Source organism: Nerophis ophidion, linkage group LG27 (assembly GCF_033978795.1).
Source record: "Nerophis ophidion isolate RoL-2023_Sa linkage group LG27, RoL_Noph_v1.0, whole genome shotgun sequence".
NCBI lineage: Eukaryota > Metazoa > Chordata > Actinopteri > Syngnathiformes > Syngnathidae > Nerophis > Nerophis ophidion.
This window is the reverse complement of record NC_084637.1, coordinates 32,693,940-32,709,504: the sequence shown is the minus strand read 5'-3', so window position 1 is coordinate 32,709,504 and position 15,565 is coordinate 32,693,940. Positions and strand designations below refer to the sequence as shown.

General features: G+C 43.7%; 1 protein-coding gene across 3 annotated transcripts in view; it reads right to left on the bottom strand.

Annotated features, from left to right (window-relative positions):
* Positions 1-15,565, bottom strand: part of LOC133544167 (interleukin-1 receptor accessory protein-like 1) — a 573,629-nt gene that overhangs the window by 139,413 nt on the left and 418,651 nt on the right. The gene's annotated exons all lie outside the window — the stretch shown is intronic.

Below are 15,565 nucleotides of genomic sequence, written 5' to 3'. Positions count from 1 at the left end.
GTAAATATAGTCCTCCCCTCTTAACCACGCCCCCAACCTGACCACGCCCCGCCCCACCTCCCAAATTCGGAGGTCTCAAGGTTGGCAAGTATGCCCAAACAGGATACAAAAAATTGACTTTTTTTTTTAATGTTTCTTTTGTGCCAACTTTGCAAATCGCAAGTGGACTTGCATCCCCACCTCCTGATGCCACTGTGGAGCTTCAACTCTGGCTGGACATCAGAGGACACATTGTACCTTTTTCACACACACGCACACACACACACACACACTGCTGACATTGGCCAAGAGACTAACCCAAAAGCAAAGCCGATGCCCTCTCAAGGTCGCGCTCAAGGCAGAGAAGAGACATCTTGGATTACGGCCACACAGACAGAGACACTCTATAATTGTTTGCTTCCGTCTACGTTTCAGCCTCTTATCCACACGCTAGCGTATACTTTTGTGCGAGGGTTGTCCCGATCTTTATTGATATTGGTCATGTATCAGCAAAAAAGCACAAGGATCAAATTACATCGGGTTGCATTTAAAATTTCCAATTCAAGCCGTCCTGCTGTGTGTTTACGTGTGAAATGCTGGACAGACATCTAAAACAGCGGGCAATATTTTTGACTCCGGGGGCAAATTTAGAGAAAAAAATGTGTCTGGGAGCCGGTTTATCTATTTTTAAGAAAAACAATACAAAACCTCAAAGTGGACTGTATTTATATTATTCACATGTGACTAATCCTGTATAATAAATAAATAAAGAAATAAATGGGTTGTACTTGTATAGCGCTTTTCTACCTTCAAGGTACTCAAAGTGCTTTGACACTATTTCCACATTTACCCATTCACACACACATTCACACACTGATGGAGGGAGCTGCCATGCAAGGCACTAACCAGCACCCATCAGGAGCAAGGGTGAAGTGTCTTGCTCAGGACACAACGGACGTGACGAGGTTGGTACTAGGTGGGGTTTGAACCAGGGACCCCAGGGTGGCACACGCCGCATAGACTGTATGGGGTGTAACGGTACACAAACATTTTGGTTCGGTACGTACTTCGGTTTAGAGGTCACGGTTCGGTTCGTTATTGGTAATATAAGAAAACAACAAAATATACATTTTTGGGTTATTTATTTACCACATTTGTAAACAATGGCTTTATCTTTTTAACATTGGGAATACTATAATAATTCTGCCCACGTTAAGCCACATTAAACTGCCTCAAATTGTTGCTCGGATTGAATAAAACGACAAAACCTTTCTTCTACATATAAAAAGTGCAACATTAAACAGTTTCAAGTCAACTCATCATGCTTCATTTATTCCAGCATTTGAGAAGCCTGTAGTTGACTTTTATTATGTAAATGTTATATTTTTGTCAACATGTGATAGCAGGGACCCTGCCATTCAAAACTAGGCTGCTACATTACTAATGATTAATGTCACGGTGGAAGAGGGGTTAGTGCATCTGCCTCACAATACGAAGTTCCTGCAGTCCTGGGTTCAAATCCAGGCTCGGGATCTTTCTGTGTGGAGTTTGCATGTTCTCCCCGTGAATGCGTGGGTTCCCTCCGGGTACTCCGGCTTCCTCCCACTTCCAAAGACATGCACCTGGGGATAGGCCCCTCCCACTTCCAAAGACATGCACCTGGGGATAGGCCCCTCCCACCTCCAAAGACATGCACCTGGGGATAGGTTGATTGGCAACACTAAATGGTCCCTAGTGTGTGAATGTGAGTGTGAATGTTGTCTGTCTATCTGTGTTGGCCCTGCGATGAGGTGGCGACTTGTCCAGGGTGTACCCTGCCTTCCGCCCGATTGTAGCTGAGATAGGCGCCAGCGCCCCCCGCGACCCCGAAAGGGAATAAGCGGTAGTAAATGGATGGATGGATGGGTAACTATAGCTGAAAAAATAGTACAATAGCAATAGGAGAGACTATTCGTCCCTGAACACCATGGACTTCATGTTAGTTCATGCGAAATAACAGACGGACGGGGCTTTACTGCCCCTAACAAACACACACACGCATGCACGCTAATTATTATTTGCAAAAAAAATAAAGTTTATGAGTTTGAACATCAAATATGTTGTCTTTGTAGCGCATTCAATTAAAAATATGTGTTGAAAAGGATTTGCAAATCATTGTATTCTGTTTATATTTACATCTAACACAATTTCCCAACTCATATGGAAACGGGGTTTGTACTGCACACCTTCACATTTCTTTCCCATCCCCATAAGATGTGAGCTCATCCAAATATCAAATCAATCAATCAATGTTTATTTATATAGCCCTAAGTCACAAGTGTCTCAAAGGGCTGCACACGCCACAACAACATCCGCGGTACAGAGCCCACATAAGGGCAAGGAAAAACTCACCCCAGTGGGACGTCGATATGAATGACTATAAGAAACCTTGGAGAGGACCACATATGTGGGCAACCCCCCCTCTAGGGGAGACCGAAAGCAATGGAAGTCGAGTGAGTCTAACATCTAACACAATTTCCCAACTCATATGGAAACGGGGTTTGTATTATTCACATGTGAATAATGCTGTATAATAAACTGTTTTTACATTATTCACAAGTCAAAAATACCTAAGTGTTTATTGTGAGCAAACTGTGGTGCTGAATTCCCCCCAGAGGTCAATAAAGTACTTTCTATTCTATTCTATAGTCAAAAGGTATATTTTTTACCCCTTTTTTTTTTCCATTTCCATATATTTTAGCTCCACGGAGTCACCTGGGCTCCGCTCAAAAGCCGCAGGGTTGCTGACCCCCGATCCAGACCATGAAAAAGTGGTTAAAATGCAGATTTAAATCATCTTAAGCCCCCTTTAATTAAAATGATGGACAAAAGCATGCTTTCACGCAGGGACCCTAAATAAGTCTGTGCTCCTGCTCCTCGTTCTCTACATGTCGGTGGTGAAATGAGCCGGCTGCGCTTGAGTAGGCGCACGCTTATTTCTGCACTTTTGTAAAACACTGATAGGGCCTTCCCTTCACATACAAAGAAGCGACCCCTTTCTAATACGACAGCCACGATTTAAACCTGCACAGCGCCGCCACATTAACCATTTCAGACACTTTGCTGTAATGCCTCCACTTTCATGTGTAATGAAGCCAAGGTAAGAAAGTAAGTACTTCATCCGCCTTGAGAATCTTCACTGACTTTTTTTTTTCCATCTTTGTGAATTGTGAATTATATTTATATAGCGCTTTTCTCTAGTGACTCAAAGCGCTTTACATAGTGAAACCCGATATCTAAGTTAAATTCAAACCAGTGTGGGTGGCACTGGGAGCAGGTGGGTAAAGTGTCTTGCCCAAGGACACAACGGCAGTGACTGGGATGGCGGGAGCGGGAATCGAACCTGCAACCCTCAAGTTGCTGGCACGGCCGCTCTACCAACCGAGCTATGCCGGTTGGTAAAAGTCGTCGCCGCAATTGTTGGATATGACGATATATCGATATTGTCAGAGTTAATTTGTGACGAACCCCGAGATGCAGAGACGGAGGCAGGCATTGAACAGGAAAACATGATTTCATTTAAGTAAATAGAACAAGAACAAACAAAAGGCTACTAACACAAAGCGCGCACGAGGCGGATAACAAACTAAGGGAGCTAGCATGGGACCTAGAAGACAAAAAGGAACTCAGCATGGAAGCTAGCAAGAATCGAGCAGGAAGCAGAAGTCGTACATGTAATATAAATCTTAATTGTATCCTTCTTTGCATCCGCCCCCCCTCCTCATTTCGCTTCCACCTTCTCCAGGCCCCGTCTGCCGGGCCCTTGCAGGTAGCATCACTGGAAGATGTACAATAAGATGAGGAGAATAAATGTGGCCTGATTGGGAGGAATGATGTAATATTGATCGCGGGGGCCTCTAAACCTTTGCGGTGGATGCAAAGACGCTGACATTTAAAGTGATGGCTGGGGTGTGTGTGTATGTGTGTGTGTGTGTGTGTGTGTGTGTGTGTGTGGCGGGTATGGCCAGAATGGTCGATGTTCATTTTCTTTGTCAAATCAAAATGTATCACATCATGTGATAAAAACACCTCAACTTGTATATTAGAATGCAGTCAATGCGCAATCCTTTAAGGCAGACCTGGAGCAAATCAAGTTGGCCCGCCGGACATTCCCAAATAATGTCTTTAGATCTTTAAGATGGAAAGTGTAGCTGCCATTATGATGTGCAGTCATGTTTTCTAACGGCCGTAAGTCTTGAACTATACAAAGTATTTTAGTGGTTGGAATCTGTAACGACCTGGTCGCATTGTGATGCGGGTTTCGTTCTCCCAGGGATGCAGACGGGCTTTGGACAAAGCGTGCAGGTAGGAAAAATTATTTATTAAGAAATAAATCAGACTTGGACAAAACTAAAAGAGCTCGCACGAGAGCTAGAAAACAAATAGCCTAGCCTGGAAGCTAGCAGGTAGCGAACAGGAAAACCAAAGTCACTATTTGTTGCGTATATCAAATTTAGGAAGCAAGACTGACTGACTGACTGGAGAAGGCAGGCTTAAATAATGACAGTAATCACAAAACAGGTGCATGTCCGGAACAGGTGGCAGGTGAAAGTAATGAGTAACTATGGAAACCAACTGAGAGGTGCACAAACCGGAACTGAAAGTGTCCAAAACTAACAGAAAACACAAAAATACTCAAAAATCTAAATCATAATATGATCCGGGCAGCGGATCATAACAGAATCTGCGCTTCTGGATGATATACCAGGGTGGAGAGGCGGGGCTGGCATCCCGACGGCCAGGCAGGGCACACAAGAGATGGCGGCGAGGAGGCACTGGCGGACCAAGTGGGGGGGGGTGGCGAGTGCCCCCCCCCAAAGAAAAAGAAGTTGAAGAAGACGAAAATGTTGAAGAAGAAGAAGTTGAAGAAGAAGTTGAAGAAGAAGAAGAAGAAGAAGTTGCAGAAGAAGAAGTTGAAGAAGAAGAAGAAGTTGAAGAAATAGTTGAAGTAGTTCAAGAAAATGATACAGAAGAAGAATATACAGAAGAAGACAAATACGAAGAAAAAGACAGACGAAGAAAAAGACAAAGACGAAAAGGAAGAAGACAGACGAAATGGAAGAAAATGAAGAGGAAGAAAAAGAATAAGGGAAAAATGAAGAGAAGACCTGGGGCATGGGTGGCCGTGACAGTCATTTCCCGCCCCTTTAAAAAAAAAGGAGGGGGGAGTAGGCTCAGCCGGTCAGATTCCCGGCTTGCGTCTGGCGATGGAGGACTGTGGAGAGGCGGGGCTGGCACTCTGACAGCAAGGCAGGGCACACCAGAGCCCGCTCCAAGATGGCGGCGAGGAGGCGTGGCCGACGGTGCGCGCCGGGATCGACGCCATAAACAAGATCAGGTGTGTGGATCGCGCAGCTGGGCACGATCGTCTAATCTCTTCGCAAGACATAAAAGGGAAGCAGCAGAGGACGACGGGGCAGAAAGGAGGAGAGAGACGAGAGACACCACAAGCAGCATCGCACGCGACGAGGAAGAGAGCGACAGCGAGAGGCAGACGCAATTGACGTGGTCGGCTGAAAATCTACACGGAGGAGCGGGCAGTGAGAGCGACGGAAGCTGAAAAGCAACCCGCAAAAGACTTTTCTTATTTGGTAATTAAATAAGTCGACACCTGTGAGCAAATGTCCTGGGAACCTGCACGGCGGCATGAGACTGTCACAACCAGTTACTATGGTAATCTAATTAGTTTTTCAGATTCTCTGAACCTTTTGATGATATTATGGAGCGTCGATGTTGAAACCCCTAAATTTCTTGCAATTGAAATTTGAGAAACGTTGTTCTTAAACTGTTTGACTATTTGCTCACGCAGTTGTGGACAAAGGGGTGTACCTCGCCCCATCCTTTCTTGTGAAAGACTGAGCATATTGTCGGAAGCCGTTTTTATACCCAATCATGGCACCCACCTGTTCCCAATTAGCCTGCACACCTGTGGGATGTTCCAAATAAGTGTTTGATGAGCATTCCTCAACTTTAGCAGCTTGCTGTGAGGTCGTTCTCCCAGGAAGGCGGACGGACTACTCGGGACATGGCATTTGGGTAAAAACATGATTTAATTTGAACTAAAAAAATATACAAACAAAAATCGCTCACAGGGGAGGCACAACTTGGGCTAAGGAACAAAGCTAACGCATAAACAGACTAAGAACGTAAATCAAACAAAACTTACTTGGCATGGCATGAAGCACAAAACTATGGCAAGGCATGAAACAAGTCAGCACAGGGCGACTGACTGGCAAAGACGAGCTTAAATACCGCCTCTGATTAATGCTCGGGAAGCAGGTGAGCGGGCGTTTTGTCCACCAGAGACAGGTGGACAAAATGAGTCACCAAGGAAACCAGACAAGGGAGTGGAAAAAAACAGGAACTTAAAGAGTCCAAAGGACAAACAGCACATGGCCAAACAAAAACATGATCAACAGACATGACATTTGATTTATTATTGGTTAGCTTCAGAATAACAATGTTATTAAGAAGAATAAGAGACTTGTTATACTCTAAAAATGTTGGTCTTACTTAAAAATGCACACATTTAGTTGTATTCATTGTTAAAAAATATGATATGGCTCTCACGGAAATACATTTTGAAATATTTGGCTTTCATGGCTCTCTCAGCCAAAAAGGTTCCCGACCCCTCAGTTAGAACATCAAAAATGTTGTCTTTGTAGCATATTCAACTGAATATGGGTTGGAAATTATTTGCAAATCATTGCATTCCGTTTATATTTACATCTAACACAATTTCCCAACTCATATGGAAACGTGGTTTGTAAAATGAAAAACCCATTTGATTGCAAACTCAGCGACGTAAGCTCTGTTTCAGGGAGAAAACAACAAAACATTAAAAATACCGAGCGCGATTCTCATGACTGGCTGCCCTATTTTTACATCGGTGGTATTTATCTGAACCAGGATCCAGAGCAGGCGTCTGACTTTCTGCGACATTCTACGGAAAATTGCCAGCAAGAGGCGCGAGAAATCAATAGTAATCTTTATAGATTGAAAAATGTAGCTGGAATCAATCTGAGAAGATGCCAAACATCATATCATCAAATCCATACAGATGCAGACGGTCTCTGGGGATAATCGCCGCTGACATTGATCGCGTCAAGAAAAGGTTAGTCAAGTAAATATTGCACAATTTCTTTCATCAGCTTGGTTTTTACCTTTTTTTTTTTAAAACAACGCATAATTTCTTAATGATGCTCATTGAAGAACAACAAATCAGCGACCAAAATCTGAAACATCACATAAGCAAGAAGAGCTCTGCATCTCCAACAGTGGAAAATGTCAACTGGAGGCAGTGTGCAGGTAAGAAAAAAAAAAGAAAAAAGGTATTTAATTCATAAACTAACAAAAGGCAAGAGCTGGGAAGTGCTGTGGAAGCAATAAAACGTCATTGCCACAAAAATAAAAGCGGGAGACGGAAACAAAACAGGACACACAGGAAAAGACTAACTTATGTCACAGGCAATGATTATGTCACCACTTGGTTGGTTTTCCCGTAGTGCAAAACCATTGGAACGGACATGGCGTGAAGGTAATGCCATATTTTATTATTAACTAAAAAAAAAAAGGGACAAACGAAAGGCAGAGGTTCAAAACTTAGCTCTGAAAACTAAAACTCGCACAATGGCAGAACTATGGACAACAAAAACGAAAACACTTACTGTGACGTGAAAAGCATGAATTTATGGCAAGAAGCGAGAAATCAGGTATAAAGGGTGAGTAGAGGGTGATGTCGCCAGCCTGACTGCCTGGCAACTACAGGCTCAAATAGGGCTGTGATTATCGACAGGTGCGTGAGTCCCAACAAACCAGGTGCGTGACATGACAGGTGAAAACTAATTGGTAGTCGTGGTGACAAAAAAAAAAAAAAGAGTGCCCAATGAGTCCGAAACAAAACAGAACGTGACCACAAAACATGACAGATAATTCTGTTCTATTGAGAGAAGATTCAAACTAGAATGGCCTCCGGAGAAAATCTGTTCTCTGTTGTCCTCTGTGTTTTTTATACACTTTGATTTCTATTTTACTGTTTTAATTGATTTTACCCTTTAAAATAGTTTTTAATCATATTTGTTTTTATTGATTTTATAGTTATTTATTTTTTGTTTTTATTCAGTCATTGGTGGAGCATAATATATATATATATATATATATATATTTATATATATACTTTTTTTATTTTATTTTATTTTATTTTTTTTACAATTGTTTTTAACATGGCTGTGCAGCACTTTGGAAACTTTATTGTTGTTTAAATGTGCTATATAAATAAAGTGGATTGGATTGGATTGGATTAGAATGGCCTCCGGAAAAAATCGGAAACAAAGCGCTCACATCACACAGTAAAAACTAAAAGTGGGTATTGTTTACATTTAAAACCTTTATAAAATTTAAAAATATATACATATTTTATACCATTTGTATGATACCGGTACCAAAATCAGTACTTTTGACTCAATGCTAGTTAGGGTTTTGTATCTTTGACATTGGAGACCATCCATCCAGACTTCCCTGTCCCCGGCCACCGACTCTAGTTCTACATTGGGGATATCGAGGCGTTCCCAGGCCGGCTGTGAGACATAGTCTCTCCAACGTGTCCTAGGTCTGCCCTGAGGCTTCTTCCCGGCTGGACATGCCTGACACACCTCACCATATCAGCTGGCTCCTCTCCAAGTGAAGGAGCGGCGGCTCTACTCTGAGTCTCTTCCGGGTGACCCAGCTCCTCACCCTATCTTTGAGGGGGATCCCAGACTCTTAGTCTCTCCCGGATGACCCAGCTTCTCATTCTATCTTTGAGGGGGATCCCAGACTCTGAGTCTCTCCCAGATGACCCAGCTTCTCATTCTATCTTTGAGGGGGATCCCAGACTCTGAGTCTCTCCCTGGGTCATGCTCCTCACCCTATCTTTGAGGGGGATCCTAGACGCTGAGTCTTTCCCGGGAGACCCAGCTTCTCATTCTATCTTTGAGGGGGATCCCAGACTCTGAGTCTCTTCCGGATGACCCAGCTCCTCACCCCATCTTTGAGGGGGATCCCAGACTCTGAGTCTCTTCCGGATGACCCAGCTCCTCACCCTATCTTTGAGGGGGATCCCAGACCATGAGTCTCTCCTGGATGACCCAGCTTCTCATTTTATCTTTGAGGGGGATCCCAGACTCTGAGTCTCTCCCTGATGACCCAGCTCCTCACCCTATCTTAGAGGGGGATTCCAGACTCTTAGTCTCTCCCGGATGACCCAGCTTCTCATTCTATCTTTGAGGGGGATCCCAGACTCTGAGTCTCTCCCAGATGACCCAGCTTCTCATTCTATCTTTGAGGGGGATCCCAGACTCTGAGTCTCTCCCTGGGTCATGCTCCTCACCCTATCTTTGAGGGGGATCCTAGACGCTGAGTCTTTCCCGGGAGACCCAGCTTCTCATTCTATCTTTGAGGGGGATCCCAGACTCTGAGTCTCTTCCGGATGACCCAGCTCCTCACCCCATCTTTGAGGGGGATCCCAGACTCTGAGTCTCTTCCGGATGACCCAGCTCCTCACCCTATCTTTGAGGGGGATCCCAGACCATGAGTCTCTCCTGGATGACCCAGCTTCTCATTTTATCTTTGAGGGGGATCCCAGACTCTGAGTCTCTCCCTGATGACCCAGCTCCTCACCCTATCTTAGAGGGGGATTCCAGACTCTTGAGTCTCTCCCGGATTACCGAGCTCCTCACCCTATCTTTGAGGGGGATCCCAGAGTCTGAGTCAATCCCGGATTACCGAGCTCCTCACCCTATCTTTGAGGGGGATCCCAGACATCCTTCGTAGGAAACTCATGTCTGCCACTTGTATTCATGACCTTGTCCTTTCGGTCAATACCCGAAGCTTGTGACCATACAGTAGATTAAGGTCGGAACATAGACTGACCTGTAAATCGAGAGCTTCGCCTTCTGGCTCAGCTCCTTCTCCACCACCACAGACCGGTGCAGTGACTGCTTCACTGCAGATCTGTCCGTCAATCTCGCATTCTATTCTTCCCTGACTCGTGAACAAGACCCCGAGATACTTAAACTCCTCCACTTGAGGCAGAACTTCACACAGGGGTGCAGTCCAACAATGGTCTCAGATTTTGAGGTTAGATTTGAGACACTACGGCACCAAATCCCAGTACCTGGTAATGGATGCTCAATAGTACCATTTACAGTACTTCTCCCTACGTCCGTGTACCACTCCGTTCAGCGGCGTTTTAAAAGGTCATACATTTTACTTTTTCAAACCAAAACCGATGATTTCCGATATTAGATTTTAAAGCATTTATCGGCCGATAATATCGGCAGTCCAATATTATCGGACATCTCCAGTTTTAATGTCAGTTTTTAGAGTGGAAAAACAGGTTTTGGAACCATTTTGATTGACTGAGACTTGTATTAGTAGATTGCACAGTACAGTACATACTCCGTAAAACTGACCACTAAATGGTAACACCCCAATAAATGTTTCAACTTGTTTAAGTTGAAAAATTGATCAATTCATGGTACAAATATAAACTATCAGCACAACACAGTCATCGCACAAGTTAATTATCAGAATAGAAGGAGAATGACTTAAGACCTTTGTTGGATCGGAATCTGGGTTCAACGTGGTTTATGGAGCTCCCCCTGGTGTTGTGGTTATGGCGGTCATTTACGTTCTGGAAGTAATTCGACATTTACTTCGGTATCAGGGAGGAGTAGCGGATTTTATAGACTAGGCTCAGTGCAAGTTGTTTTACTCCACCCTGAGCCAGCCCACTTTGGAGAAGTGGGCAGGAGTGAGGTGTGATCTGGGGTGGAGGTCTAGAACTAACCTGGCTAGCTTGTTCTGGGATGTTTGGAGTCTTGATTTGAGGGTTTTGGAGGTGCTGGGGTACCAGGGAGTGCAAGCGTAATCGAAAAAGGGTTGAATGAGAGTTCCCGCTAGAATCTTCATGGTGCTTTTGTTGAACATAGAGGAGATTCTGTAGAGAAATCTCGTTCGTTGGTTGACCTTGGTTGCCATTTTATCACAGGAAAAACTAGCTCTCTAGTAAGAACAGTGTTTTGGAAACATTTTGATTGACTGAGACTTGTATTAGTAGATTGCAAAGTACAGTACATACTCCGTAAAACTGACCACTAAATGGTAACGCCCCAATAAATGTTTCAACTTGTTTAAGTTGAAAAATTGATCAATTCATGGTACAAATATAAACTATCAGCACAACACAGTCATCGCACAAGTTAATTATCAGAATAGAAGGAGAATGACTTAAGACCTTTGTTGGATCGGAATCTGGGTTCAACGTGATTTATGGAGCTCCCCCTGGTGTTGTGGTTATGGCGGTCATTTACGTTCTGGAAGTAATTCGACATTTACTTCGGTATCAGGGAGGAGTAGCGGATTTTATAGACTAGGCTCAGTGCAAGTTGTTTTACTCCACCCTGAGCCAGCCCACTTTGGAGAAGTGGGTCGGAGTGAGGTGTGATCTGGGGCGGAGGTCTAGAACTAACCTGACTAGCTTGTTCTGGGATGTTTGGAGTCTTTATTTGAGGGTTTTGGAGGTGCTGGGGTACCAGGGAGTGCAAGCGTAATCGAAAAAGGGTTGAATGAGAGTTCCCGCTAGAATCTTCATGGTGCTTTTGTTGACCATAGAGGAGATTCTGTAGAGAAATCTCGTTCGTTGGTTGACCTTGGTTGCCGTTTTATCACAGGAAAAATTAGCTCTCTAGTAAGAACAGTGTTTTGGAACCATTTTGATTGACTGAGACTTGTATTAGTAGATTGCAAAGTACAGTACATACTCCGTAAAACTGACCACTAAATGGTAACACCCCAATAAATTTTTCAACTTGTTTAAGTTGAAAAATAATCAATTCATGGTACAAATATAAACTATCATCACACAAGTTAATCATCAGAATAGAAGGAGAATGACTTAAGACCTTTGTTGGATCGGAATCTGGGTTCAACGTGGTTTATGGAGCTCCCCCTGGTGTTTTGGTTATCGCGGTCATTTACGTTCTGGAAGTAATTCGACATTTACTTCGGTATCAGGGAGGAGTAGCGGATTTTATAGACTAGGCTCAGTGCAAGTTGTTTTACTCCACCCTGAGCCAGCCCACTTTGGAGAAGTGGGTAGGAGTGAGGTGTGATCTGGGGCGGAGGTCTAGAACCAACCTGACTAGCTTGTTCTGGGATGTTTGGGGTCTTGATTTGAGGGTTTTGGGGGTGCTGGGGTACCAGGGAGTGCAAGCGTAATCGAAAAAGGGTTGAATGAGAGTTCTCGCTAGAATCTTCATGGTGCTTTTGTTGACCATAGAGGAGATTCTGTAGAGAAATCTCGTTCGTTGGTTGACCTTGGTTGCCGTTTTATCCCAGGAAAAATGAGCTCTCTAGTAAGAACAGTGTTTTGGAACCATTTTGATTGACTGAGACTTGTATTAGTAGATTGCAAAGTACAGTACATACTCCGTAAAACTGACCACTAAATGGTAACACCCCAATAAATGTTTCAACTTGTTTAAGTTGAAAAATTGATCAATTCATGGTACAAATATAAACTATCAGCACAGCACAGTCATCGCACAAGTTAATTATCAGAATAGAAGGAGAATGACTTAAGACCTTTGTTGGATCGGAATCTGGGTTCAACGTGGTTTATGGAGCTCCCCCTGGTGTTGTGGTTATGGCGGTCATTTACGTTCTGGAAGTAATTCGACATTTACTTCGGTATCAGGGAGGAGTAGCGGATTTTATAGACTAGGCTCAGTGCAAGTTGTTTTACTCCACCCTGAGCCAGCCCACTTTGGAGAAGTGGGTCGGAGTGAGGTGTGATCTGGGGCGGAGGTCTAGAACTAACCTGGCTAGCTTGTTCTGGGATGTTTGGAGTCTTGATTTGAGGGTTTTGGAGGTGCTGGGGTACCAGGGAGTGCAAGTGTAATCGAAAAAGGGTTGAATGAGAGTTCCCGCTAGAATCTTCTTGGTGCTTTTGTTGACCATAGAGGAGATTCTGTAGAGAAATCTCGTTCGTTGGTTGACCTTGGTTGCCATTTTATCACAGGAAAAATGAGCTCTCTAGTAAGAACTCACCTTGCATTTTTCGCCCCTAATTGAAAGGTACAAATACTTTACTTTGCCACCACTGTTATATTACCATTCTTACAGTTAGGTAACTTGTTTTTTAAAAAGACAGTTATGTGAACCGTATATATTTAAACAGTCTGCAGCAATTTGGGCCCATTTCCCGAATGCTACCTTTTACCTTTGTAAGCCAGAAACTTATCTAAGTGCAAGTTGTTTTACTCCACCCTGAGCCAGCCCACTTTGGAGAAGTGGGTCGGAGTGAGGTGTGATCTGGGGCGGAGGTCTAGAACTAACCTGACTAGCTTGTTCTGGGATGTTTGGGGTCTTGATTTGAGGGTTTTGGGGGTGCTGGGGTACCAGGGAGTGCAAGCGTAATCGAAAAAGGGTTGAATGAGAGTTCCTGCTAGAATCTTCATGGTGCTTTTGTTGAACATAGAGGAGATTCTGTAGAGAAATCTCGTTCGTTGGTTGACCTTGGTTGCCGTTTTATCCCAGGAAAAATGAGCTCTCTAGTAAGAACAGTGTTTTGGAACCATTTTGATTGACTGAGACTTGTATTAGTAGATTGCAAAGTACAGTACATACTCCGTAAAACTGACCACTAAATGGTAACACCCCAATAAATGTTTCAACTTGTTTAAGTTGAAAAATTTATCAATTCATGGTACAAATATAAACTATCAGCACAGCACAGTCATCGCACAAGTTAATTATCAGAATAGAAGGAGAATGACTTAAGACCTTTGTTGGATCGGAATCTGGGTTCAACGTGGTTTATGGAGCTCCCCCTGGTGTTGTGGTTATGGCGGTCATTTACGTTCTGGAAGTAATTCGACATTTACTTCGGTATCAGGGAGGAGTAGCGGATTTTATAGACTAGGCTCAGTGCAAGTTGTTTTACTCCACCCTGAGCCAGCCCACTTTGGAGAAGTGGGTCGGAGTGAGGTGTGATCTGGGGCGGAGGTCTAGAACCAACCTGACTAGCTTGTTCTGGGATGTTTGGGGTCTTGATTTGAGGGTTTTGGGGGTGCTGGGGTACCAGGGAGTGCAAGCGTAATCGAAAAAGGGTTGAATGAGAGTTCTCGCTAGAATCTTCATGGTGCTTTTGTTGACCATAGAGGAGATTCTGTAGAGAAATCTCGTTCGTTGGTTGACCTTGGTTGCCATTTTATCCCAGGAAAAATGAGCTCTCTAGTAAGAACAGTGTTTTGGAACCATTTTGATTGACTGAGACTTGTATTAGTAGATTGCAAAGTACAGTACATACTCCGTAAAACTGACCACTAAATGGTAACACCCCAATAAATGTTTCAACTTGTTTAAGTTGAAAAATTGATCAATTCATGGTACAAATATAAACTATCAGCACAGCACAGTCATCGCACAAGTTAATTATCAGAATAGAAGGAGAATGACTTAAGACCTTTGTTGGATCGGAATCTGGGTTCAACGTGGTTTATGGAGCTCCCCCTGGTGTTGTGGTTATGGCGGTCATTTACGTTCTGGAAGTAATTCGACATGTACTTCGGTATCAGGGAGGAGTAGCGGATTTTATAGACTAGGCTCAGTGCAAGTTGTTTTACTCCACCCTGAGCCAGCCCACTTTGGAGAAGTGGGTCGGAGTGAGGTGTGATCTGGGGCGGAGGTCTAGAACTAACCTGGCTAGCTTGTTCTGGTATGTTTGGAGTCTTGATTTGAGGGTTTTGGGGGTGCTGGGGTACCAGGGAGTGCAAGCGTAATCGAAAAAGGGTTGAATGAGAGTTCCCGCTAGAATCTTCATGGTGCTTTTGTTGACCATAGAGGAGATTCTGTAGAGAAATCTCGTTCGTTGGTTGACCTTGGTTGCCATTTTATCACAGGAAAAATTAGCTCTCTAGTAAGAACAGTGTTTTGGAACCATTTTGATTGACTGAGACTTGTATTAGTAGATTGCAAAGTACAGTACATACTCCGTAAAACTGACCACTAAATGGTAACACCCCAATAAATTTTTCAACTTGTTTAAGTTGAAAAATTGATCAATTCATGGTACAAATATAAACTATCAGCACAACACAGTCATCGCACAAGTTAATTATCAGAATAGAAGGAGAATGACTTAAGACCTTTGTTGGATCGGAATCTGGGTTCAACGTGGTTTATGGAGCTCCCCCTGGTGTTGTGGTTATGGCGGTCATTTACGTTCTGGAAGTAATTCGACATTTACTTCGGTATCAGGGAGGAGTAGCGGATTTTATAGACTAGGCTCAGTGCAAGTTGTTTTACTCCACCCTGAGCCAGCCCACTTTGGAGAAGTGGGTAGGAGTGAGGTGTGATCTGGGGCGGAGGTCTAGAACTAACCTGGCTAGCTTGTTCTGGGATGTTTGGAGTCTTGATTTGAGGGTTTTGGGGGTGCTGGGGTACCAGGGAGTGCAAGCGTAATCGAAAAAGGGTTGAATGAGAGTTCCCGCTTGAATCTTCATGG